Source organism: Rattus rattus, chromosome 4 (assembly GCF_011064425.1).
Source record: "Rattus rattus isolate New Zealand chromosome 4, Rrattus_CSIRO_v1, whole genome shotgun sequence".
Classification (NCBI taxonomy): Eukaryota; Metazoa; Chordata; class Mammalia; order Rodentia; family Muridae; genus Rattus; species Rattus rattus.
This window is the reverse complement of record NC_046157.1, coordinates 115,418,545-115,446,471: the sequence shown is the minus strand read 5'-3', so window position 1 is coordinate 115,446,471 and position 27,927 is coordinate 115,418,545. Positions and strand designations below refer to the sequence as shown.

Below are 27,927 nucleotides of genomic sequence, written 5' to 3'. Positions count from 1 at the left end.
AACAACCTTTTTCCCAGAAGAGAGATTGAACTTGCTCAGTCTAGAGAGGGGCTTCTATATGAGAAGCTTGCTGGTTATGTGAATACTGAAACTGAACTAATTTCCATCTGCATGCCTGTGCATTCATTGACGGGACACAGCTCCACTTGCTGTTTTCTGCAAATAGCTCTGAGGATCTCACCCATTAAAGCTGAAAATGTCACTGCTTCAGCATATGCTGGCGTTTGTGTGTTCTGGTCTTCAAAGGGGGCTTTTGAAGGAACTGGGGTTAGTCTTAACTGGCTCGGCAGTTAAGGGTTCTTGCTGCTCTTCCAATGGACCCAGATTCAGTCCCTAGTACCCAAAGGTTGTAAATCACTTGGACTCCAACTCTGGATGCAACATCCTCTTCTGACCTCTATGGGTACTGCCTGTATGTGGTACATAGGCATACATGCAGGCAAAACACCCATACACATAACTCAAAAACAAATAAATCCTTGGAAGGGGGGGTAGGAGGTTTTTGATTGACAAAATGACCCCTTTATATAGTGAGCTGGGATAACTCATGACAGCTGTAGGGGGAGCAGGCCTCTTAAAAACTCCCTTTCACCATCCATTCTCAGCTTTTAAAATCCTCTTTGGATGCCAGAGAGGTTAAAACCCCAGTTCTGATCCAGGTCCTGCCCTTTCCGTAGGAATTTCCAATGACCCCACCCTCCTAACCTTAGTGCCTGTAGTTGTAGAACATTATGTACACGGTGCCCGAAACCTTAAAGAACAAAACCCTGATAACATTGAGGAAACATTATCAGGGCAGAGCAGAGATGGTAGAGTTGACTTATGTGACAGCTGTACCATCCAAGGCCTACCCACACTGCCAGCCCTGGCTTCGGCGAAGGGGAAGGTCCACTCCAGGACTCATTAGAGTTAACAGTATGGCCATGCCAGGATTCTTCATGGTCCCTTCCCTTTCCTTTCTGTTTTCTCTGCGCCTTTCTCTACTCTTGTAACTTCCTTATGCCTCAACAAAACTGAGGTCACTGAAACGACTACTGAATGAATGTACAGAAAAAACAATGCAAACAAACTCCATCAAATCCTCTAAGCTTGTTAACTCTCTTGCCTGTTGCTAAAGCGTTCCGATTACTCTTCAGGTCAACCTAGAACATGAACTTGTCTTTGAATCTCACTAACATCACACCCTGTTGAAACCCCTCCCCAACCCCAACTCCGCGCCTCCTGCCCCATGAGCTGGTAAACTTAAAAAGACTTTGTTTTCATATTTACGTATCCGTTCCATCCTATTGGGATGGAATGGCCGCTCTATTTATTTCTGTCACTGTACCCACTCTTAAAGGGTAGCTCTGTGGCATCAAACACTGCGCCTTAGAGAGAGAAGAGCAAGGTAAGAAGAGAGCCTTATATTATTTTTATCAGTGTCATTCTCCCTGTCCTTTTCCTCATTGTCGACTGTAGCTTTCTGGATAAATCAGAAGCAACTGTGTCAGCACCCCGTCCAGGTCAAATTTCCCAAGAGAACACAATGGCCGTTATTATCTTTTATGTCGCAAAAGCTTGAAGGGTTCTCAGATAAAATTATATGCAACAAATGTTTCATTCCCTTTCCAAGTGTGCATTTTGAGGGGGAAAACAAGAGAGAAAGCAAATGCCCCAGCAGCATGCACACAGAACATTCTCCGGTCAAAGCAGGCTTACAGCGGATGACGGATGGCCTTGGTTTAATGAGGTCAGATTTTCTGTGTGATCGTACACAAATGGCTGAACCTTTCCGGCCCTCACATTGTAGCATAGTATGAATGTCCCCTCAAACACTCATATTGGAATTGTACTGCCACTGTAACGGCAGTAATCAGGGGTGCTGGGAGGGTGTCAGGAGGCCACCCCCCCTTATCACAATAGCAAGTTTCTGATTAAAGAGTGAGTCCAGCCAGCCCCTCTGTCTCGGTGCTCACCTACACTCTGTCTTCCATCACGGGATGAAGATAAATGGTAACATCCTGCCTTAGATTTGCCAACCTCAAGAATTATTACCCAGGACAAATCTCTATCATTTATCATCTACCTGAATGTTTAGAATTCTGCTGTGCAACAGAAAGTAGACCGAGATAGTCTGTAAGTTATAAAGAGAGGACAGCGCCTTGGAGCCAATGGTTAATAGGTTCAATGCATTTCCAACGGTAAATGGCACAGATATGCTTTTCGCTAAATGATATATGTACTTCCAAGACATTTCAGGTGAATGGCCTGCAGATAAAATTCGTAGTTCACGCTACAGAATCTCAAAGTGATTTATTCTTAGAACTCATAAAAATGTTTTAAATAACTTAAGGACTCAGATAATTGTTCTTTCGGTGACAAAAATAAATACTCTTTTTTTAACTTAAAAAAAAGGCTTATTGTTATTCTTGGTAGTCAATGGCACAAGAGTCGTTATTAGGAGGGAAAAAAATCTTGACAGCTTTGAGTTAACTCCTACACACAGCGGATGTCATTTAATTTAAAAGTACAAACACACACAAAGGCAGAAGATATGTCTTTTTAAAACCATCCCCTCTTCAGAAATTGCAGATGTCTTTCAAAACCCTGCACAATATTTTTTTAGTTTATTTATAGAACTTAAGTAGTTTAGACACATTTTATGTAAAACTTACTGCCTTGAACTAAAAACTTTTTCCCCACATATTCTAGAAAAGTAAAAGATTCCATTGCCTCTCTTAGTAATCAGACATGTTTCCTCTGAGGAGTTGTCTGTGAATGTCAGAACCAAACCACACAAACAGGAAGACCTAGCAGGGGCTTCCAGCTACAGAGGACACCAAGTGGCCTGGAAGTCACAATGCTATGGTGTCCTACAACTGCCAAGAGTGTGTAGCCAAACCTGTGATGCGGCCTTTAGATTCAATCCCTGAATCCGAGGGCAGGGAAACACGGCATCGAGCTTCCTAGGATGGCACAGGAAGTCCTTGCCCCAGAAATTCTAGAATTGTTTGAATGACCTACTCTTGATAGAAAGCCCTTCTGCTACAGTGAGGACCAGAGTGAGGCTGAGAGCCAGTGTGTGATGGGCAGAACCCTGGAGTGAGCTGATCCCGCCCACAGAGAAGCAGCTCTCTGGCACCCACTCTGAGTGGCGCCCATTCTGGAAAACAGTCAGGTGCATGGAGCATTCACACCAGGCGGGGTTGGTAGGCTCCATGCTCAAGTGCATAGCCACCCAGGGCTAACATCAGCAGGCCATGGCCCAGGTCAGACCAGTGACTACCCGTAGGCTGGGCACTGGACACCACTTAGTGAGTTTTCTGACGGCTGGTCTTCATGACTGGGAGCACCGGGCGGCTCCCACACCAAGTGAGCTGGGCCTACGTATTCCCAGATAGTGTTCTGCTGGTGCTAAAAGATTGCAGGATCACACATAAAATCAGAAGTCTCACCATGAGCTACAGGATCTAGACCCCACTGTGTCAGACTTGTGGATGTCAGATCACTATCTAACAATAACCTTGGAAGCCCCAAATAGCCAGGACTTGACAAGGAGCAAGATGACCGATGAGTTGGATTGTGTTCCTGTTTCCAATTTGGGAAAAAAAAAAAAACCAAGCGTGTACGCCCAACTCACCGCACAGCTGGCTCCTTTTAGCCCCATTCCAGCTCTAATGGGCTCTTCTGTGCCAGTCATTTCCACTCAGGGAGCACACCGAAACCTTTCCTTTCTTTCACTATAAACTTTCCTCCTATCTCTCTCTGGTACTGAGCCAGCCAGCGTGTGGGTGTGGATGGTGGCCAGCTCCGTTCCGGAAGTGAGGGGTAATAAGTCTCCTGCCCTTCTCACTTGGGAGTCTTCCTCTATTCCAACAGGACAAGGTCTCTCGCGTCTTCCTAACTCTCACCTCTTTATCTGCTTTTCTATCCAAGGCTCTGAGGGCAATTCGACAAATTCCAAAAGCTTCTTTTCTCTGTGAGGTGGGGTGAGCGACCCACTTGGAAATTGTTAGGAGTGAACAGGCCCTGAGGTAGAATCAGAACAACTGGAAGTGCTCCATGGGTGCCGGAGGGCAGGCTATCAACTGGCAAGGTTCTAGCTGAGCCAAATTGCCACCATCTTCATGAGGTCAGTGGTGCCTCTTTGTGAGAACCCATCTCTTTTGTTCTGGTTCTGGGGACTGCCCACATCCCCTCCTAGAAGGAGGTGTAGACAGGGTGCTGAACCCACATCTAAGCATCCAGCTGCCTCCCTCAGACATGTGTTTGCAATTCTGCCCTAATTGCATGCAGCCTCAGGGTCTCTGGGAAGGGCTAGTGGATACAGGGTAGGGAAGACTAGGGAAAGGGGGTGTCACCTATACAGCTTATTGGGAAGGCATCATCTATGTTGGGTGAAAACTTGCCAGTTTAACTGCTCTGGAGGTCACCTGTTACTGCCGGTTCTGTATAAGCCAAATAAATCCACTGGTGTCCCTGTTGAACGGTGATAGATTCGTAATTTGTTTCATCATCAGGACGTTAAGAGCGGTTGGTGAATGCTGTTCACGTATCCCCTAAGTAAGGAATCCTTGAGGAAGTAAAGGGGGGCTGCTAATACTAGCCTTGTCCCTTACTACTGCAGTTTTTACTACCGTGTCCCTCAGCGTCTTCGACCAGCAGGGAAGGTATTTCCCCATAATCATGGGCAACCTCAGCACATCTGGAGGTTGAATAAGCAAAGGTGAGCATTCATATCTTGAAACAAGTCTCATGTAGCTCAGGTTGGCCCCAAACTTGCCACTTAGCTGAGGATGACCTTGGACAGGAAGCACGATCCTCCTGCCTCCACCTCTCAAGCGTTTTGATTACGGGCGTGTGCCAACGCGCCTGGTTCATCACACCCAGGGGATTAGACCCAGGACTTTGTGTTTCTTGGGCAAGCATCCTATTCATTGAGTTACATCTCAAGGGATGGATGGTGGTGGGGAGCTGTAGAGAGGATAATAGCAGGTTACAGATGATATGAACAGGAAATTTAAAAAATAGGGAGGAGAGCCTTAGTTGGGGATAAGATAAAGAGGTATATAAAAGGGTAGAGAAGAAGGGATTTGAAAACCACTAAGAACGCTTGATATATGAATCTATTAAATGAGATTATACCCCTTGGGAAGATAATATCCCCCCTCCCCAACCCACAGACTATTAACAAAACTCCAGTACTAGGCACGAGAAACCAAGTTGTTGGTCTACAGAGTCTAAGAGACCCTCAGAACAATAGAATTTGTTGCTATTGACCCTGTTGCCTCTCAGAAGTTTAAGATAAGTCCCTAATGCTAAAGACACAATAGATGCTGGACAGAGGACTCTAAGGATCGGAGTGGAACTCATTGGAAAGCCTCCTCCGGAGGACTAGCTGAAGTTGATGTATGAGCTGCTACAGGAGGAAAGTAATAGATAATGCTGGCCACCTATGACCAGAATGGCAAGGAATCCCTAAAGGTGCAAGTGTGGACTTAACGTTTGAGTGTTACCAACGTCCATCTAATTGGACTCAAGGCTCTCTGAACAGGAGAGCAATCATTTTTGGCACTATAAAACTAGCTAACTATTCACGCCCGGTGAGATCATGAATCATAAGAGGAAGAACCTTCTACCGCCATTTCCCTAAGCCAGCGTCTATCCTAACTGCGTTCTAAGTTCTCATCCATAGGTCTCCAGGGAAGTGTGATCCCCATCCCTCATCCACAAATGCTTCTGTTTGCCGTAGCAGGAGAGCACTAACGAGAGTCACAGCCAGTTAAAAGGCGGAGAACAGTGCCATTGGGCTGCCCAGATTCAAGTGACATATCTACAATACAACTCCTGAACCTAAGATTCGGGAAACATCCCGGAAAGGGGGAAAGATCGGAAGAGCCAGAGGAACAGGAAGGCTGCTGTGAGACTGTGCTCTTGAACTACAACAGTGAAGCTACCCTCACGAAATCTCAACAGCAGGACTCAAACAAGACCCGAACAATCCCAGTGTTAGTTGACATCCCAGCAACAGACAGGGAAGCCTTGAAGGGGCCCCTCCTAGATGAAGAGCTACAGAAAATTAAGGACAGATGAGAGATGGAAAATGAGTCTCTGCCAGGAACGCCCCCTCCCCACATTGGTTGTTGATCCAGCATCTAACAGGGCCCCCGATTGGTTGGTTATCTAGCATCTAACGGGGCCTCCTATTGGTTGGTTATCCAGCATCTTCAGGCGAGCCCTAGAAAAGTATGTATGCAGACAACAGTGAATGGACTCAGCAGTTTGCAGTTCTACGCTGGTTGGTTCATGTGTACAGAGAATGCAACAACAGGGTTAAAGAGGAGGTTGTGAATATGGAGGGCGGGTAGGCATGGGAGGAGAGGGAAGATGGAGCCAGAGGGGAGATGTGATATGATTATATTTTGATTTTTTAAAATGGAAAACTTTTAGGGTTGGGGATTTAGCTCAGTGGTAGAGCGCTTGCCTACCAAGCGCAAGGCCCTGGGTTCGGTCCCCAGCTCTGAAAAAAAAAAGAAAAAAAAATGGAAAACTTTTGAGTATCATATGCATCTACTTAATTTATTTCTCTTAAAACTGATATTCCAAGTACGAAATATGTATTTCGAAAGAATCATCAAAACGCTTGCTAGTCATAGCGCCGAACTCTTGGAATATCCCAGATAAGGGTCCTGCTGAAGTCTGAATGGGACCTCAGAGCTCGTGAGTGACTTAACTCTGCATAAAGCAGTGTTAGGAAGTAGGTCACTCTGTATTAGTCGAGCAGTGCATTTCTGATTTTAAAAATTAAGAAAGATGAATGTGGCTTCCTTGTCCTCACCCTTCTTCCTTCTGCCATGGGATTATGTACTACCGAGGTCCTCAGTATACTGGACTCCCTAACCACTATGATTAAGAGACAAATACTTTTCGGTTTATTACAAATTACCCAGTCCCAGGTAGTCTGTTTCAGTGGTAGGAAATGGCCTAATGCAGGTTTGGACATGAGCACTGAAGCCCTTTAGGATCTCATTCCACACTTAGCACTGTGCACAGCACCATAAGAATGCTGCCCATGCGAGGTAGTTAAATTACATGATCATGTTTGGGGCCAATGCCAACCATATGTTAGCAGGGTCAGCATTGACTAAAATATCATCAGATTGGGCAAGGTTATGGGCAATTGACAGTTGATAGGACCCTGAGATTCTGTGCATTGTGGACTACCCTAGCTGGCCAGGTGTCCCTCTCAACCCATCATTTCTGTGTTTCTGTTTACTTATCTCCTCTCCTGTGAGTATCAAGCCACTGGCATCCTCTATTTCTGTCTCCTGGGTGACCACAGGACCAAGGACATGAGGTCTGGACTTCCTCAGCTTAGGATTGAATTATCTGGCAATCATGTCCCAGTTTCCAACCTATCTGGACCACTAACTGAAGTGGCACAGAGCAGAAGCTTGAGAAGACGGTTCGAGCAGACATCTTACATCCTCTCGTCCCCATTCCTGATCTTGACAGGCCGGTCAATGTCACGTTTTTCTTCCAAGGACATGAAACACAAGGCTTTCACAGTCAAGAGAAAGCTCATATCAACACGGATTTGGAAAGCACTTCAGTCTAAACTATTCTCTCTTTTGTTCGATATAAATGTTAAGAAACAACAACAACAATAAGATAGCCCAATTGCAAAACTCAGTACACAGCACAAGCTATCTTGAAACACTCAAAGCATACAGGAAAACAAAACAAAACAGAACCAAAACCTTCAAACACAAGCCTTTTTCTCTAAGACTGAGAGAGCACCCTCACATAATGAAAGCTCTGGTTACCTCTCTATGGAGGTATGTGCTTGGCCACCCCCAAAACAAATAATAAACTAAATTGTTGTTCATGACCTCATTTTAAGAGGTGTGTGTGTGTGTGTGTGTGTGTGTGTGGTGTGTGTGTAACAGCGGGAGTGAGGTAGCCAATGACTAAAACTTGAACAAAGTAGAGACTTTGGACTCTGATCAGAAAAACATTTCCAGATGAGGCTGGCCTACATGGAATGACAGGAGAGAGACACCGGCATTGCCCATCCCTCTCAGAAACAGCTTAGGGCCCAGTCATCTAATCCAACTGTAGGTTTCTATAAAAGGATCTAGGTGGAATGTATACTAAAAAAAATGGGCTGAGAGTCTCTGTTGGAAGAAGAAACAGGCCACAGGGAAACTCATGGTCAGCAACATTGATTCACTGTAGACAATTGGGGATTAGGTATATGGATCATTTCCTAAACACTCCAGAGGCAACCCCAAGGTCTGCCTACACCACCTCAGAGAATCTTCAGAAGACCACGAGGAACTAGGCCTAGGCCTGATAATTACACCCATTTTGCAGAACAGGGAAGGACTCATCATATGTAAGCAACTTTCCAAGGTACATATCTGGCAAGAAGTAGACCTGAGATTTAACCTCAGGCAACTGGCTCCAAATCCTGCTTGCGCCATGACTGCGCGCGCGCACACACGCGCACACACACACACACACACACACACACACACACACACACACACACACACACACTGGGCTTACAGTGTCCGGCATGGAAACAGATTCAGAACATCAGCTGCTCTTTCCCATTGGTCCATGCGACCATCTTGGTGGATATGTTTCCAGTGTCCCTGTTTCACAACTAAGGGACTTGTGACTTTACAGACTCCCATGTTCTCTGAGACATGTGAATGTAAAAGCCAGTCCCCAAAGCCATGAGAACTCCAGGTCGTGTATTTTCAGACAGCCTGTGGGAAGGGTTGGGGACATAAGGTACTCAGAGTGTGCAGCGGCAGCCCACAGAAGGCAGTATCAGAGGCTGTTCAGGAACTTTAGAAGACTTGATATCTGCAAAGGAAGACAACAGTCCGGTGGGTGGTAGAGAGATACAGAAGTTGGCGACCTTACAACAGAAATATACATCCTCTGATGGAATAGATGTGCAGAGGGGGTCTATATAACCCCTGAGGGTGGAATCTGGTCCCTCCGGGAAGGCAGGTGAGGGCAGAAGTAAGCATGTTCGAGGTAGAGGTCACACCCAGGCAAAGGCTCAGAAGCCTGAGAAGGAGCTAAATGCCAGCAATACTTTCTGTTCACATAAAACACCCAGCACAAGCCCCCTCCAACCCTACCCCCAGCCACAGATGAGAAGGGCTCTCATGCTTAACATGTGCTGATTAGGGGCTACTCTTACATGGCCCTAAACTCCATTAAAAGAAAGGATGGTATAATTTGAGTAAACAGGAGCTCTTATAAGTGCCGTTTGCAGAGTCGGTCTACAGAAGCTGAGCATACGTGTTCTTTAAAAGATGCTCGAGTCTTTTAAATTGACACAATAATAATTGTACCTAGGCAGGACACAATGTGGTACTCTAAGTTGCAGATCATAGCCACTAGAATGACGATCAATGCCCAATCCCCAAACACATTTCTTTATGTTACAAACATTCAAAAATCCTCCATGTTGGCATTTCTGGAATAGTCCGTCAACTTGTGTCAATCACAATTACCCTCCTGTGCAGGACATCAGAGGTCATCCTTCCTGTCATACTTCTCTACCCACCTCCTTGCCACCTCCTGGCCTTTGCTAATCCCTGTTCTCCTCTATGACATCACCTTTTTAACCTCCACATACAGGCCTATGCAGTGCTGTCTTTCTGTAGTCACAAACATGTAACTAATAGGGAACAAAGGGTGTGCCTAACACACTAGGTGTCCATCTTTAACAAAAACAAAGAAGACCACTAGGCAGGTCTCGGAAATAATCTGCACCCAAATATTAATATTCATCTCTAAACTGTAGTCATAATTTTATTATATATCATAACCACCTCTGTAAAACAGAGGAGTAAAATACCCATCAGCCTTAACTTTTCAGCCAACACTTTTCAAAGCGAGCCTACCCTCATTATGTCATTTGATCATGCCAAGTGGAAGGTGGCCTGTCTACAGTCCACTGAGTCCCTGCCAACCATGTAATTATAGCTCTCTCCACTTATCAAAGAAGCTTCTTTTTGCAGCAGATAGAGGCTGCTATGGAGACCCACAGCTGGCCAAAGTGTAAAGAAGAAGCGATTAGGGTTACCCAGTGCAGCCGAGACATCTACAGCATAAAACCCCTATACCCAAAGGTCAGGAAACTGCAGAATAAAGGGCAGAAAGCCTGTCATGGTGAGAGGACCAGGATGCCTGCTTCAGGGTAGTATCTTTTAGATGGAGAGGATGCTAAACTCATGAAATTGAAACAATATGCTTGTCTAAACACAACCTGCATAATGACCATACAGGTCGGTGTGCCAACATGCATGGGGAGGGGCATCTCACAAGTCCTCACCCATAGATGAAGAACTACGGACAACCCCTGGCTGTGGGTGGAAGGGAGAACTATTTTGTCCAGGAATGAGCCTCCAACAGTGTGTCAGATCCCAAGGGGTCAGCCCTATAGTGATGTGTAATGTAAGACACACTGAATGAACTCAGGCTGGCTGGTTGGCTGGCTGGCTGGATGGATGGATAGATGATGCTGGCTGGATGATGGATGGATGATGAATGGATGATGGATGGATGATGGATGGATGGATGGACAGATGATGGATGGATGTATGGATGATGGATGTATGGATGTATGGATGGATGATGGATGGATGGATGGATAGATGATGGATGTATGGATGATGGATAGATGGATGATGGATGGATGTATGGATGATGGATGGATGGATAGATGGATGATGGATGGATGGATGATGGATAGATGGATGATGGATGGATGTATGGATGATGGATGGATGGATGATGATGGGATGATGGATGATGGATGGATGGATGATGGATGGATGGATGATGGATGGATGATTGGATGTATGGATGGATGGATGATGGATGGGTGGATGATGGATGGATGGATGATGGATGGATGATGGATGGACACACAGGTGAGATGGATGGACACACAGGTGAGATGGATGGACACACAGGTGAGATGCATGGATGCACAGGTGGGTGGATGAGTGGGTGGATGGATAGGTAGATGGATGGAGTTGGAGGAGAAGAGGAGGGATGGAAATAATGTAAATATAGTATATCAAAATCTCAAACAAAATAAAAATAAATCCAAATAGTTCAGAGTCAAACAGAAGCAAAGAGAAGCTGGTTCTTGCTATCCCAAGAGCTTTTAAGAACTAGATAACTCCCCAAGACTAAAAATTGTTGGAGACCAGTGAGTGGCAGCTGAAGGCTCTGACCTGAGTTTAGTCCCTGGGACCCACATGATGGAAAGAGAAGTGACCAAACTGTTCTCTGGCCTTCACAGGCACAGGTGCACACATGCGCATCAAACACATCTTTCTTCTTCATCCTCTCTTCTCAGGAGGAGCCCTGTTTTCCTCTTTTTGGCCCAAAGAAGACAAAGGGACTCACTTAAAGAAAGTTCAGCTTAACTTCAGTCACGTAGGAAAGTAACTCCAGACATAGCTGCAACTTTCTTCGATACTTATAAAAAAGCACACTGCAAATAAAGACGCAGCGCTTATCTAAAAACCAGAACCGTAGCCAGGTGTAACAGAGTGAGCTGTGACAGCAGAGGTGACTCTCAAGAGTACAGCATGGACATACACTGGGGCTCAAGGTTCTAAATCCATTCCGCGAATCCAAATGAGTTCAGGTCTTTGCTTTTTCTGCAACATTCTTCTCAGGGCATTACAATTTACCCTAGAATGTCAGAAAATTCTAGAGTGTGTCTTAGTCCTGTACCACCCAGATGCCTGAGAGCAGCCTAACTCACTTAGAAATAGCAAAGGAGTGTGGTCACCAGTAAAGCTGCACAGGGGGTGTGCAAAGGTGTTCTTGATCCATTATTTATCTTGGGGGAAAAAAAATCCTATTGCAGGACTAAGCAACACCTTTTGTTTCCCAAGTCACCGATTCTCTCATACCCTTTATGCAATCCTGTGGCATTTCTGACTGAATACTCCCCTCTCTGGAAAAGCTGAAGAGGAACACTCCATGTGAGTCTAGTTTACCTCTTTCCCCTGGCAACTGTGGCTCAGAGGGCCACTTTGAATGTGGACATAGCTGTTGTACTGTGAATGAGGGAGGTGCTGATGCCAAGATGCGGAACTGGTTAGGAAGCATTCACTTGGTACAGGCACCCCTCATGCTATGACATACATCTCTAACATCCTCAAAGGCCCTGTATTGAAAGCTGTATTGGAGCTAGCAGTGGACTCTTAAAGAGGTAGGGCCTAGTGGGAGAAAGTTGGACTTTTCCTGAAGAGGACTATGGAATTCCTGTTTTTCTCTTGTTTTTCTGGTCATGAGATGAAAAACCAGCCCCATTACATGATTCCACCATGTATCACAGTAAGTCCCTAAACAGGGCAATCAGTCATGGACTAAAACCTTCAGAACTGAGCCAAAATAAACTTTTTCTATTTATTGTCTGTCTTAGAGGTTTTTTTAATAGTAAAAGCAAGTTGGAAAACACACTTGACATGCATTACTGAAACTCTGGGGTACTCTCGAATCATTAACTCAACACATTGTTTCATGGTTTACTCTTAAAAACTCAATCTGTATCACACCATTGGTCTACAAAGCAACTTTTGTCTACTCTTTTTTTTTCTTTCTTTCTATCTATCTATCTATCTATCTATCTATCTATCTATCTATCTATCTATCTATCTACTTATGTAGATATCTATATATATATGTATCTATGTATATATAAGTATCTATCCATGTATATATTTATCATCTATGTAGCTATGAATCTATCTGTATGTATGTATATATCTATGTATCTATCATCTATGTATCTATGTCTGTATGTATGTATGCAAGTATGTTTGTATGTATGTATCCATTCATTTATCTTTCTGCAGTGCTGGGACCAAATCTATGGGCTTCATAAATGCTAGATATGTGTTCCACTATTGAGCCATATCCTTCACTCGGCTTGTCACTCTTTTTATGTGACACCTTTCCTTAATTAATTTGATTGTTGGTTTCCTAGAGTTTTGCAAACAATATATGAAAGCATTCTTGTTTTGGGCCTTTTCACGTGCAGCCTGAAATAATTCAGACAGATGTCACTAAAGAATTCTGAAGGAAAAAAATAGGGATTTCTTGGGCTCCTTCTAAGGAGGGGCTGAGTGGCTAACTTAGACTCTTTGTTAAGCGAGATTGCAGGGCTAAACTTCATGTTCTGTGTGCCTATGGATGTCAGTCATAAGACAAGACAAGTTATCTCGATGCTTACAGATTTTGTTTTCAAAAATGGCAGTGGCAAAAAGGTTGATAAATACAGAACAGATCTAAACGGAGTCCCTGATGCTCCCAGACAGGAAGGTGTACCTCTGTCTACAGCTGTCAAACTGTCAGAGGGGAAAGAGGGCAGGAATGTCCTCTCCTACCCTTAGCAAAATAAGCAGACCTCCTCGGCAGCATTCCTCCAGACTTAAATTAGGAAATAACCTGGAAAGTTAACCTGAAAATAACCTGGCACTGGAGAGATGGCTAAGTGGGTAAGAGTGCTTACTGCTCTTTCAGAGCACCAGCGTTCAATTCCCAGCACCCTTGTCAGCTGGGAGTGAGGCTCATAACTGCCTGATACCCCAGTTCCAGGAGATCTGACCCCTTCTTTGGATCGTCATCTGCAGTCCCATGTAACATCCCTGCACAGACACATAGACACACATAAATTATTTAAAAAAATTCAGTCTCTGAAAATTCTGTTATCGAAAGGCCAATAAAGCTTTGGTTATATTTCCCTTTGTATTACACTGAGTGCACTGTGGTTTGCATTCACGTGGGAGGGGTGTGTTTCACCACAACCCAAACGACTTTTAGAAGACACTTCTAGCAAGTTCTCCACAGTTGTCTAGGCACCTGGGATACATACAGTCCAGGTGAAAGGTTTGTTTATGTGTCCTAGTGAGGGTTTTACTGCTGGGAGCAGACACCGTGACCAAGGCAACTCTTGTAAGGACAACATTTAATTGGGGCCTGGCTTACAGGTTCAGAGGTTCAGTCCATTATCATCAAGGTGGGGGAGTATGACAGCATCCAGGCAGGCATGGTGCAAGAAGAGCTGAGAGTGCTATATCTTGTTCTGAAGGCAAACAGGAGAAGACTGTCTCCCAGGCAGCTAGTACAAGGGTCTTAAAGCCCATGCAATGACACACCCACTCCAACAAGGCCGCACCTCCTAATGGTGCCATGCTCTGGGTCAAACACATAAAAACCACCACAACAAACATGGTACCTGAGGTAGCTCCTATTTTTTTTCCCCAGTGACTTTGCAGCTGAGCCTGGCTGAAGGAAGTTGTATCTGACTCTGGGAAAATGAGGAGTGACAGAATGGACGTCCTGATTTAACAGAGAAACGATTCGAAAAGCAGGTTAGCTACTCAAAGACAGCAAGAAACAGAATAATGGTTGTGCCCTAAAAAGGTTTTCCTGCGAGCAGTCGCTCTCTTTTGTACCCTTTCCCACACGGCCTCCTCCTCCTCCTCAGGGTTGAATGGCATACGGACACCAAATTGCCCACCCCCGGCGTGCGCAATCACCACGCACTTGAAAAAGTGCTTAAGCTGAAGAAGGTTGTACTTTCAATGCTTGATTCGTTCTAGACGCAGTCTCTATCTTCTTGGAGGTGGCATTTCAGAAAAAAAAAAAAGTGAATAAACCCTGGTTATTCTATTTTTGGTCCCTTTTTAATAAAGGGCTACGTTCAAGCTGTGACTCTACTGCAGTGAGTCATCTCACTTCTGGGGCCTCAACACTGCCCCCAAGAGACTGTCACAGAGTCAAAGGACAGTGTGTGGAGGTGATGACAGCCACCTCTCCACGGGCCCCGCCTCTCCCTGGTGATACCTGGAGCTAAGGATAGTCTACTGGGATCACTGTTAAAGGACGAATGATAAGGAGACGCCCACATAACATGCAGGTACCAACCCTTGGCTAACCCTGCTCTGCCATGAACCTGAGGACTCCTGAAAGTTGTTAAGATAAACTCTAGCTGGACAGGAGAATACATCCTGGTGTCTTATTACACATAGCGGTGATGAGGAATTCTTTCTTGAAAGTGCATGTGTGTGTGTGTGTGTGTGTGTGTGTGTGTGTGTGTGTGTGTGTGTGTGTATATCCACAGTAGAGGATGTCCGGTCCCCTGGAGCTGGAGTTGGTTGTGAGCCACCCCATGTGAGTGCTGTCCCTTTGCCAGAGCAGTGGGCACTCTTAACCACTGAGCCATCTCTCCAGTCTTGGGAAAACACCTAATCTCCTATACAGCTAGAAGAGAGGATTTTGGATGTTCTCCTCGCAAGGAGAAGTGTTTGAGATGATGGGTAAGCTCTTCCCAGAGCTGACCACACACCATATATAGATGTATTGGGGGAGGGGGGGACACACTGTATCCCCAAAGGATGTACAATCATCTGACAGGTTTTAAAGTTAAAAAAAAAAAAGCACCAGGACCAAAAGCAACCTGGGAAGAAGAGGTTAATGTGCCTTACACTTCCAGGTAATAGTTCATCGCTGAAGCTGAATGAGGGTATGACAGGAGCTCAAGGCTTGAACCAAAGCAGAAACCATGGAGCAACGCTACCTACTGGCTCGCTCTCAAGCTCCTGGTAAGCTACTTACCCTTCTTACGAGGCCCAGGCCTACCTGCCCGGGAATGCTGCTGCCCACTAGCCTGGGCCCTCCTTCATCAATCAAGAAAATGCTTCACAGATACAACTGCAGGCCCATCCAACTGAGGTAATTCTTCAGTTGTGAATCCATCTGCCCAGGTGTGTCAGGTTGGTAACGGAACTGGCTGGGACCGTGAAAGTAAATATTTACTGTTTACACAGACATGGGGTATAGGTTGGTTTTTGTTTTTTTTGTTTTGTTTTGTTTTTTTTTTTTTAATTCACTTGGGAAGTTGGATGCCAACAACTGATCGCCAGGAGTGTCTCTGAGTGAGTGTGAAAATTCCAGAGCCAGCCTTGCCCTAGTTTCTCCCCGTTCTCCCTGGTCTGCAGAACTCTTTGCCTTCCTTATCGAAGTAGACTCTTGTCAGAGCACAGATTGTGGCGAGCGTGTGGAGAGATAAGGGGACACAGGGCAAAGTCGGCCTTTCTGTCTACAGCTTGTCCTTCCCAGGGCTCCTGGGTGGTACAGGAGTTGGCTGTAGCTGGAGAAGTCCCATCATTTCTGTGGACTGGCTGGAAGCAGAGCCAGAGAAGCCCCTGATTCTCCAGGTGAAGAAGCTTCCTTGGGTCTGGGTGGAGGCAGGATAGCCACCCAGCAGGCCTAGTGCCACCTACAAGCTCCAGTTTCAGGGTTAGCACCTTTGGCCTTGTTCCCCTCTGATTTCTACTTGAGAAACAGGAGCTGCATGACTAGGTGATGACTGGGATCTTTTTCTTCTACCTCAGACCACCATATTAGCCAGACTTCTGTTATCACTGAAAGTGGGCTTAGTTTTGCTCTTCGGAGAATTCTGGCACAGGAAAGAAACCGTGAGACCCCTCAGGGTGGGAGGAACTCAGACTCAGCAACTCAGGCCAACCTTCTTTGGAAAAAAAAAATTCAAGTTCACATAAAGTAATCCAGGTTAGGTTTGTCACACATAAACAGTCCCACACAACCGATAAAACTCAGAACCCAGGGGAACTCCCAGAGGTTATTTGATTTGGATGGCAATCTCAGGCACAAGAGGCTATCACTGTACTTTGTTCTTACAGACGGGAAGAACCTTGGAAAGCAAACAGGGCGACCTCAAACAACGGCCAAGGCATCCTGCCTGTTTCATTTCTACTGCAACTCTTTCACTTTCTCCCATTTCGATAGCTTTCGAGAGAACACCGAGCTACGTTTCCCTTTGAATTGTGTGTGCATACAGTGTGCAGAGTCTAGGGAAGAAAACAAAACCAAACAAGAGCCTCACTGAAGAAGACATTTTGAGGCTGGTGTGTTCTCCCCACCCTGTGTGCAGGCGTCTGAGGCTCCGGCCATAACAGCAATAAAACAACACTACTCCTTGTTTTCCTGGAACTCCATAGTCAGCATCCTGTGCTTTTGATTTTCAGCTTCTCCTGTTTTTATTTCCTTCTTATGCATGTAAAAAAAAAGATTCTTAGGTATATGGGACTTGCCAAGGTTATTTGGTCAAAGCAATGGGGTCAAGGAGGGAAAGCTTTTAGTTATGGGCCACAAGCTGTCCCCATCAAGCCATACAAAAGCACGACTGACCCATTCTACAGTAGAAGCTATGATTGAAAGCAAGGTCATAGGTCAATGCTGACATGCCCAAGGACAAGAAGAATGTTTTTATGGGCATCTAATTGAAGCATGGACACTAGAGATATCAGAGAACACAGAGAACATCAGAGCCAGAGAGATGGTTCAGTGGGCAAAGGGACTTGCCACCAAGCTTGACGACCTGAAATCCCAGAAACCTACACGGTAGGAGAGAAACAACTATTGCAAAGTGTCCCCTGCCCCGCACCTTCAAGCTGTGGTGTCCTAGGAGAGGAAACAGCAGAGCCTCTTTTGCTCTTGGATCTGCTCTATCTTGAGTGTTTAGCGATGTCCTTAGTCACAAGTTTAAATGATGGAGGGGTGTGTGTGTGTGTGTGTGTGTGTGTGTGTGTGTGTGTGTGTGTGTGTGTGTGTGTATGCTGGGCAGCTGCCTAACCTCCATGCTGTTAGCATCTCCTTCTCAGCCATAACCCGAGTTATTACTTACAAGGCTTCACCTGGGCTGCTCTCAGCTCCAGCCACCCTCGGTGCCATGTTCTCTTGGTCCAGAGGCCATGGTACACTCCTTGCTTCTCTATCCCATGGTGGCTCTTCTCTCGCCTGCCCACTCTTCTAAGGCATGGCGGCTCCCTCTCTGCCCCTTCCGCATGGTCCCAAGCCTGGGAAACCTCAACCTCGCCTATGTCTCTTCTCCCCAGTTATTGGCTGCTGGCATCTTTATTTACCAATCAGAATTAACTGGGGTCAGGGCCCCTCAGATCTTCCATGCAGACTCCCCCATGTAAACAGTTTTGGGGGACCCAAATCAACATTAGAATAAAATCAGCATTAGACCAAACCCACCACACACACACACACACACACACACACACACACACACACACACACAGAGAGAGAGAGAGAGAGAGAGAGAGAGAGAGAGAGAGAAATAAATAAGTGTGATAAAGATATAAAAAGAAAAGTCAGTACATCCTAGTGAGACCACCTCAAGAGGCAACAGAGGAGGCTGAAGACTGTCATTAGTGGTGACACAAGACACAGGGGAAGGCTGAGGCAGGAGACTGTCCACAGCAAGTGGAGGTCACCCGATGGTCACATTGAACAGCTACTGTGTGAACACGTATTGTCGGAGTGAGAAACACAAGAACAGTTCCCTTTCTAAGTGTTAGCATGGTTGCTTCTTCAGTGGGCTTTCCTTACTTCCTAGGTTTCAGGCAGCAGAGGGTAAAGCATCCACGTCTGAAGCTGGCAGGCAGTGAGCTTCGGGTAGGGGGAAATGCTCCTGCTGTTCTAAGCATAGAGCCCAAAAGAGGAAAACCGCTGGAGCAGGGGTTCTCGACCCGTGGGTCTCGACCCATCTCACAGGGTTGGATACAGATATCCCGCATCTCAGACATAGATACTACGATTCACAACGGGAGCAGAATGGCAGTTGCGAAGTCGCAGTGAAATAATTTTACAGTAGGAGGCCACCACAGCATGGTGAGGAACTGTGTTAAAGGGTCATGGCACCATGGGTTAAGAACTGATGCCCTACAGCATCCATATGGCGGCAGGTGATTGTTGCTGACCCTCCACATACAGTCTGCTCCTCATGTCCTCCAGTTCCACCTCAACCACAGACTGGAGACACTTGGGGAAATGTCTTCTCGGCTAAACATGGAGTCGTTTGTTTGTTGCTATGACCTAACAGTGTGTCGTTGACCTGCACAGCAGTTACGTGATCATACGGAGGATGAGTGCCGCACACGTGATTTGAAGGACACAGGTGAATGTGTGTAGGCTGCATGCAAACATTACATCAGTTCGTATAAGAAACTTGCGCATGCTCAGATTTGGGTACCTGCATGAGTTCTGGATCTGCCCCCAACCCCCAAGTCCCAAGGGCACCAGGGATCACTGTATGTCAATCAACATACATCAGAACACATGTGGTGTAAGCCAAACATGTCACCTTGCTGCCTAGAACACTGTCATCTGTGTAGACCATGAAAACTTCCTTGGGCTTGTGCAGTATGGAATGGCAGAAAAACCAGTAATGCTGAGGCCAGGATAACATGCAGACCTATTAGGTGAGTGTAGGGGCAGGCCAGGATAACATGCAGACCTACTAGGTGAGTGTTGGGGCAGATTTCTACAGAAACTGGTGGTTAAGGATGACTACCAAACTGGCCCCAAATGGGAAGGTAGAGCAAGTGCTGTTTGCCCATAGAAGAGTCAATGTGAGGGTTTTCTGTCATTCCCCTGAGGGGACAGCTGCTGTCTGGTAGGGGCCAGTTAATTCTTCTCTCCAACACTGAGTTCCATGATTCCTAGACATGGTGGCATACACCTGTCTCTTGCCATTCAAGGCCAGCCTGGGCTACACTGTGAGTGTGAGGTCAGCCAAAGCTATACAAAAGAAGACTATCTCAAGCAACAGTAACAACAACCACTACAGAAAGCCTATGTTCTTGTCCTCAAGAGGTCCTGGAGGCACAGGATACCCTCACACCCACCCAGAGCTCAAGCTGTGCAGCAGAAGTCAAATGGGCATGTGTGGAAGAAACTCCTGATCCGAGAAGCTGCATATTGGGTCCAACAGTGTCACTGAAGCTCTTCAGAGAGAAGAGCTCTACAGGGAGCCACTCAGAGGGAGGAGCAGGACCTGTGGATCTGGGCCCTGAGAGTCCAGCATGCAGAAAAGCGAATGAACGTGAAAGAACAGGCTGGTGTGTGACAAAGGGGAAATCCAGAAATGGAATGAGCAGTGGTGGAGAGGGGGCAAATTATACCATAGTCACTTGGTCTCTCAAGCCCAGTTTCTAGACAGTCCCCACACCATACACATAATCTCCAAAAGGGAGGCTGAGAGCAAGTGTTTTGTGCCCGTTAATTAGCCTGGTGCACGGCAGGGAAGAATTGTGCAGTTCAGGAGTGAGAGTAGAACAGTGAACCTCTGTGAGGACAGACCAGGCGACCCAAAGCCACTTCACCACGACTCTCCACATGAAAGGTTGAGATTTGGCAGAGGCGAAGGGACCCAAGCCCCAGAAGCAGCTCAGACATGTCTTCCTGGTCTCGAACAAAGTTCAGTTTGTCCCAAGCCAGTAGCAAAGCGAAGCTCACATCTGTATGAGACGACAAACCGCATAGCTGGCTTGAAGGAACAGAAGACAGCTACACAGTGGCCATGCTCTTTGCTCTGAGTGAATTTCTTCCACTGGCCGTTGCTAAGAAGGCAGAGGGGCTATAGAAGCAACAGATTCCCAATCACAGATCTGTAGTCATCACAGGAGCTGAGTCCAGAGCTACAGCCTCATTCTCACCTCCACCACAAACACAGCCCCAACCTTGGGTTCAACACTGTTCCTCTTATTCCTATTAGATCTTGGTCTCCAGGGAAACAGGCCTCCTTGGCAGGGTCTATGAATGGCACTGCTGTGTCTTTTAGAGACTGTGGTGGTTTGAATGAGAATGGCCCCCATATGATCATGTGTTTAAAGACTTGGTCCCCCATTGGTGGAACTATTTGGGAAGAACTATTTGGGGATGTCATCTTATTGGAAAAGGTGTGTCACTGGGGGCGGGCTCTGAGGTTTTAAAAGACTCCATTCCCAGTGTGCTCTCTGCTTCTTGCTTGCAAATCAAGATGTGAACTCTCAGCTAGGCTGGCAGCCACACATTTGCTCTGCCTTCATGGACTCCAGCCCTCTAAAACCATAAGCCCAAATCAATCACTTTGTTTTTATAAGTTTCCATAGTCACAGTGTCTTTCACAGCCATCGAAAATTATACAGAGACAGAACATAAAAGCATTAATGTGGTATTCACAATGACTGGTAGGGTCAGGGAAGAAGTTGACCTGTCTTCCCCTGCCTTCCCTCTAGCATAACTCCTCAAACACACCTCTCCAGCTCCAAGTGAGCCCGTCCTGTCCCAGATGCTATCAACAAGAGGCTGATCTGAACTCTTTACCTGAGAAGAACTATGATGATGCCCACATCCCAGATGTACCTCCATCTTGCAAAACAACGGGAAATGGACATCATCTACTTCCAAAGCTGAAAACATGTACAATGGCTGGGATGCTCAGTGAAAGAGCAAGAGTTGGGGCCAATCTGGGGCCAGTGGGAAAATTCCCACCACAAACCTCTGAGCACAAAGACCCCTCCCTTCCAGGGAGGAAAAAAAGCTGTTTAGTTCCTGGAACAGCTACAAGCCACACTGTCAGACAAAGCTACCTAACTCCCAACTAGAAATCCTGAACGGTACACTGAGTCCATCCAAAAGTTGTTTTGCTCCACCAAATGTACATAGTACCCTGCCTAGTTACCATTGTACAAATTCTGCCCCAATTGTTTGAGTCTGCCCCAATTGTATGCATAACTCCCTGCTAAAGTCTACTCAGGGTCATCTCCCCTTGAAGCGGGATGACCCCAACATGTCGGAATGATTAAACTCTTCTTGCTTTTGCATCGATCACCGCCTCTGTGAGTCTCATTTCAGGAGGTCCCAGTAGAGGTTCAATTTGGACCTCACATCACTACATCCAGAAGCCCACATCCTTCAACGCTTGATCATCACCTATTGAGAAAGTAGAATTTTTAAGAGGTGGGCCCGGAGGAAGGAAATACTTGCTGGCTGAGGGTGTGCCTCCCTCGCCCATTTTCTTTTTACTACCTGGCTCTGGTGAGATGAACAGAATCTTCTTTCACAATCTGCCTTGTTTATGAACCTGAAAGCAATGGAGCCAGGTGACCTCTGAAACATGAGTGAAAAAAAAAATAAACCTCTCCTCCTTTTAACTAGTTTGTCTCGGGTGTTTTGTAATAGTGTCAGAAAACTGACATAACACAAGACCAGATGAAGGTTTCTATGTGACACTGAATGCTCAGTTGATTGGTACAGAAGACTCACAGATGCACTTCAGCCCCACCCAGAGAGCCAGGAACAAGATGCTGAGTTTTAAATAAGACTAGCCAGCCAGAAATAAGGAAGGAAAAAAACACTCACTGTTTGCACACCAGAAGTGTAGGTATTGATAAAACTGATGGGAAATGGAGATGTCCTTACTCCTTGGTCATCTCCAAGCTTCCTGTCTCATCTGCCATGCTACTACAGATGGTCCAGTGACCATTTTATTCACATCAGTATACTTGGAATTCATGCAATAATCCTGATGGCACACCCAGGGAGCTTACAGATATTTTTCATTAGGAAGGCATCTCCGTGAGTGTGGCCTGTTTCCCCCCGGAGAAAGAACTTCTCTATTTGTCTTTCCCTTTCCCTACTCTATCAGGAGACAGCATATGCCACTGCTGCCGAGAACGAGTACCTCTCTGCCTACTGCCTTTCCCTGAAGGTAATCAGTATTCCTTATGCAGTTCCTCCATGGTCCATCCCATTTTCTTTCCTGTCTTCTCTGGTGGAAGTGGAAAACATCAAAGAATCCAACAACCCTCATTGAGGCTGTGTCTCATGAGGGCACAAAATATCAGCACATGACAACTGAACCTTCGGAAAACTCAGTTTAGAGTGCATCCTACTACTAGACGGGGACCCAAGGTTCCCTGAAGCAATAAAGCTTTGCTGAAGTGCATAGGGGCACAGCTGGGCCTGGTGGCACATGCCTTTGTCCCCAGCACTCTGCAGACAGAGGCAAGTGGATCTCTATGAGATCCAGGCCAGCCAGAGCTACATACCCAGACTGAGGCCCTGAAAGTGTCTTCCCATGGGGTTTTCTTGAAAACACCAGCGATCCACTAGCACCTCTTTCTAGGAATTTCCCAAGAGTACTACAAGGTTAGTCACTTTGACTGAATCTTCACAGACAGCCTCAGTTTCTAAGATTTCCCTTTTGCACCTTTACACACAAGGGAAACACTTCCGCAGTCAGTGCACACCATGCCCCATTCCTTAATTTGCATTTCCCCCAGGCACAGGTAGAAATAAACTCCACACACAGGAACAGGCACAGAAGAGATCTGAAGGTCCGGTGATACAGAGCATAGTGGAGACACACTGACAAGACCGCCAAGCCGACAGAGACCAGCAGCACGGGCACCACTGTTAGTCACCAATTAGATTGCATCTACCAACGTCCCAAAGAAATGCACCTTTTACTCCGAAACCCTTTCCCCTGAAATTCCTGACCCACAAAAACCATGAAATATCGATAAACTGATACAGGTCGGATAAAACATGTCGTTTTGGCCACAAAGAATGATACTATATGGTTCTTAACGCCGATGTGAGTGATGGCTTAAAAAATAAAGCTGTCTGCGCCACACGGTTGCTTTTTAAAATGTGCAGTAACATCTATACAATGAGCTCTGTTCTCAAGTACATGCCTATGTGTTTAAATGCACAAAATGAGTAGCAAGAGTGGGCTCCATGGCTGACTAGTTCCTCTTGAAAGGGGCTGGGGATTACAGGCACTCAGACTGATTTTAGCTACTACCCAGAGGAAACCTAACTGGACCTGCCACATACAGAAGTCAGGGTTTAAGAGTGGATCTCCTGGGGGAAACTCCCCTACAGAATGCTCAGTCTTCACCTCTGCACTCTACCCAGTGACCCACCTACCCAGTGACCCATGGTTACTTAGCTAACAGGCACTTCCCCAGAGAGTCCTGTGGAGAGAATCCTTACCTCTTCTTAAGAGCTAGGGACAGTTTCCCAGAAGCCTCTAAGCAACCCCACCTTATATTTTATTGGCAAGCACAGGGCCCATTGCTCACTTGGAGCCAATCACTGTGAAGTGCTACAGGCCCACTGGTATTCCGCTCCTCAGTCAGGTTGGGGAGAGTCAACTCCTGTGAAAAGCCAGGTTCCTTTCCAGTCAAAACTTGGGAAATGGTGGCCAGCCATCCACCCGGGTGCGGGAGGGACGAGGTGGGGGGGGTAGCTCCTCCTGGAGGCAGGGCAGTTTAAAAGAACCAGTGTTCTCTCTTCCTCATCTCTGGTTGCTACATGTAGTCTCTTCTATACGTTGTATCTTCTGGCCCATTGTTTAGCACACCCTCAGTAAGCATGTGCTGAAGAGGTTAAGTGTATCCCAGAGCCTGCTTGTGTGTAGCACTGAAGCTTCTGAACTAGACTTCTTCCTGTGACGGCCCCACCCCTAACCCCCAGCGACTCACTGCATTCCGATTGCGGGTCCCCTTCCACCTCTCCATACACACTGTTTATTTCACACCAGAATAAAAGAGAAACTCTTCATTCTTGTTCTGAATCACCAAATGGAGCTAGACACTCTGACCTGCAGACACTCAAGTGACCTCTAGGGAAATCCGGCTAAGAAATGACTCTTTTCGCCCAACACAGCCCCGGCCCTCAATCCAAAAAAAAAAAAAAAAAAAAAAAAAAAGTCAAGTGAGAAACAGCAGGGCCTTAGCTAAAGATTGCGTGGAAAATGTCTCCATTACATGCTTGTGTTCAATAAATGTTTCCCTGTGTACTTCGGTATTATTAATCACCGTCTGACTTGACACAGGATTACTCATAGTTAAGTACCCCATGAGCACTCAGAAACATCTAACCTTTGGATAGTGATTAGCGACAACTCAGCTTGTCTTCCATACCTATTTACTGAGCATCTAGAGACGAGAGGAAAAGATTTGGAGGTGACAGTCCTCAACCTGTCTTTGCTATTCTTTGCTACAAATAGCATGAGGCCAGTGGGGGGGGGGCAGGGGGGGGGCGGGGAGGAGGATATGCTAATGAAATGATCCTGTGAGCCAATGCGGCTTCAAGTACCATTTTCACTATGTAAATGTGAAACTCCATTATACACTTGCCATGATGAAGCCAATTAAACTGTTAAGAGTAAAGCAGCCAAGAGTACTGACTCACTAGGCTATTTTCAACCCCTTCACAATTTGACCTCTGCTGGGGTAGACCGTGCAGTGTGCGGGGAATCAGCCAGAACAACCGGTGGAAAGTTCACAGGTGGCTCTTGGCATCCAGGTCAAAGCACGCGTGTTCTTGTTTTAAAAATCCACGATGATTTAGCCCTTTGGCTTCTGAGGATTTAATATAAGCAAAATTCTGGATATATTTATATATATATGGATTGTATGATACACACACACACACAGAGAGAGAGAGAGAGAGAGAGAGAGAGAGAGAGAGAGAGAGAGAGAGAGAGAGCAAAACCCATGTATTAATTTAACCTGAAGAAATTCAACACCATTGGCTCTTGCACTGGAGAAATAGCTACTTTTATAGGTTACCAAGACCTAAGAAAGAAGCTCCCCGAAGATGGATTTAAATTGTGATTTGTTTTTACTGGTTTCACTGTTTGCTTGCTTGTTTGTTTTTTTCATCATGAAACAGCTAGAAATATTAAGCAGAGACCAAATTGTTACAAACAACTAAGTACGTTCTTTTTAAAAAACATAATTTTCTATATAAAGGTCATCTCTTCAGTTCACATAAACATCTATTCTACCAGGAAAACTTCCTTTTAACGCACTAATTGTAAATGTCTCACTCCATTCTCTGGGCATGTCTAATTCTTGGGCGTGTGTATGTAACATTTTATTAATAACGTACTTTCTTTAGGGTATATCCTCTCCCACTCCTCAAGATGGAACTCTAGGGAGTTGTTGGAATAAAACACTTTTTTTTCACGTCTGCACAGTGGGATGACCTGCAAATAGAGGTATGGGTTTCTGAGGGGAAATGGAAAAAAAAAAAAAAAAAAAGAAGAAGAAGACTGCTGGGAAATGCCAATTCTTCAACTGGCTCATATTTGTCTGTACAAAAATTTTTGCTTTGCAAAATAGTGGCCCAGATCGCAATATCTCTTTTAAAAACAGAATTGTATTTATTTAGGGGTTATTTAAAAAAAAAGATTGGAGGTTATTTCTGGCAACATTTTCCTTCAGAGAAATTTTAGCAGCAGGAAGGAAGATCAAGCCAGTATTTGCTCTTGAGTGTGAAGGGTGCCTTCCAGGGCTGGCTGTTTTTCATGCGAGCCACAATTAGTTGGCCAGTTCGCTGGATGGGGACTTCACCGTGGGAGAGAGACATGAAGGTGTTGACAGAGCTGAGTCCTGCCAGGAACTGCTTCAGGACTAACTACCTGGAAAGTCCAAATGGGAAATCTCTCCCATTAAAGAAAACCCTATTAAGGATAACAGAGTCCTAATGATTGAGACAGACTAGCAGTCTCTGCCGACTCAGTTAATAACTACTCAATATTCACCTGTAAAGAAGCAAGCTAACCGTGAACACGGGCGGATCCTAGCGCAGTGGGTAGCGAAAAAAGCCTAAGGTGGGGCTTCTAGGACCCTTGCAACACCTGTTGAGCGCTACAGCCTACAACTTTAGGAACTAAAGGCTCCCGGGTTTAACCTTAGGAGTTTCTAGAGTCCCTGGAAATGCGCGTGTATACTTAAGGTTTCCATCTTGCTTCGTCAACAAAACTGGTTACTAATTATTTATGAACCACAGAGCTGAAAACAAACTTTCTTACCTTAAGCAGTTAAGGAGAGGCGGGCAGAGGGAAGAGGCTGGCTTTGAATTGAGCCTCTTGGTACCTGTCCCTGCCCTCTGCTTTCCACCCTAAGTCGCTTTTTAGAAAAGTCAAGGGTGCACCCCTCCTCTACTTGGGGAGGGGGCACACCTCCCACTAAAACAGTGCTCTAGCATCCAACCCGGGGAGTCCCAGGAGCTGTCTAAGCACAAAGATCCGGCTTTCAATCCGGCCCTAAGCCAAGTCAGACCCAGGAACGCAGTGACACCAGGGCCACGGCCCGGCAACCACACTCGCTAGGCGTCCCGGGCTTCCAAGGTTCAGGATGCACGCGGTGGAGCTCTGGAAGGGCTGCGGGCAATCTTCAAAGATTCTGTCCGGGTACGCAGCACTCATCTAGCACCCTCCGAGGACCCCCGAATCCCGAGGTTCGGGGTGCCTAGTCCTCTCCCTTGGTGAGTGGCTCCGGGAGCCCACCGTCGGTCTGGCTGCAGCGGTCGACAGGATCCGATGCCTGGGGCGGCAGGACCTGAAGTGCGCAGGACTCACCTCCCTGTGCCCCAACCCCCGGGTGCTTGCGCTGCGCAGCCTCGCGCGGTGTCGCGCCCAAGCGTCCCTCCCTGCCCCGCGCGTCCCCAGTGCTAGCGAGCAGGTGACCAGAGCCGCGAGCCACGCGCACGTATTCCCACCCGAGATCGCGCGTCCCCAGGCGCGGTGGCCTCTTACCTCCGAGCGGGCCGGGGCGGCCCCGCCAGGCCGGGCACCAACTGGGCCGGGGAGACGCGCCTCCCGCCGCCGCGGGGAGCCGGGCGGCAGGCGGGCTCAGGGAGCTTCTCCCGGGCGGCGGCGGGAGGCGCTGCTCTCGCCGCTGCCGCCGGGGTCTCGGGGCTCCGCGGCCGCTGCGCGGGTCCCTCGGGTCCTGCGGGAAAGCCCGCCGCTCGCGCCGCAAACTCTTGGGCGCGCAGAGCCGGGGACCGCTGCCGCCTCCCCGCCCCGCTGCCGCCTCCTCCTCCTTCTCCTCCCTCTCCTCCTCCTCCCGCTCCCCTTCCTCCTCCTCCTCTTCTTCCTCCTAAGCCTCGAGGCTCCCGCGGCTACCCGCTCCCCCCCACACACCCCAGGGTCCAAACCCAGTGTGAGCCGTGCACTCGGAGCTTGCCGCAGGGACGCGGACCCTGCGACCCCCGGCGACTCTCCGCGGTGCAGAC

At 46.8% G+C, this 27,927-nt stretch overlaps 1 protein-coding gene across 1 annotated transcript in view; it reads right to left on the bottom strand.

Annotated features, from left to right (window-relative positions):
- The window catches only part of Npas2 (neuronal PAS domain protein 2), a 185,566-nt gene extending 157,841 nt beyond the window's left edge, over positions 1–27,725 (bottom strand). Inside the window, exon 1 of the mRNA XM_032900982.1 lies at positions 27,449–27,725. The gene's annotated coding sequence lies outside the window, so the exon portion shown is untranslated. The remainder of the gene's footprint in view (positions 1–27,448) is intronic.
- Between the last annotated feature and the right edge of the window lie 202 nt (positions 27,726–27,927).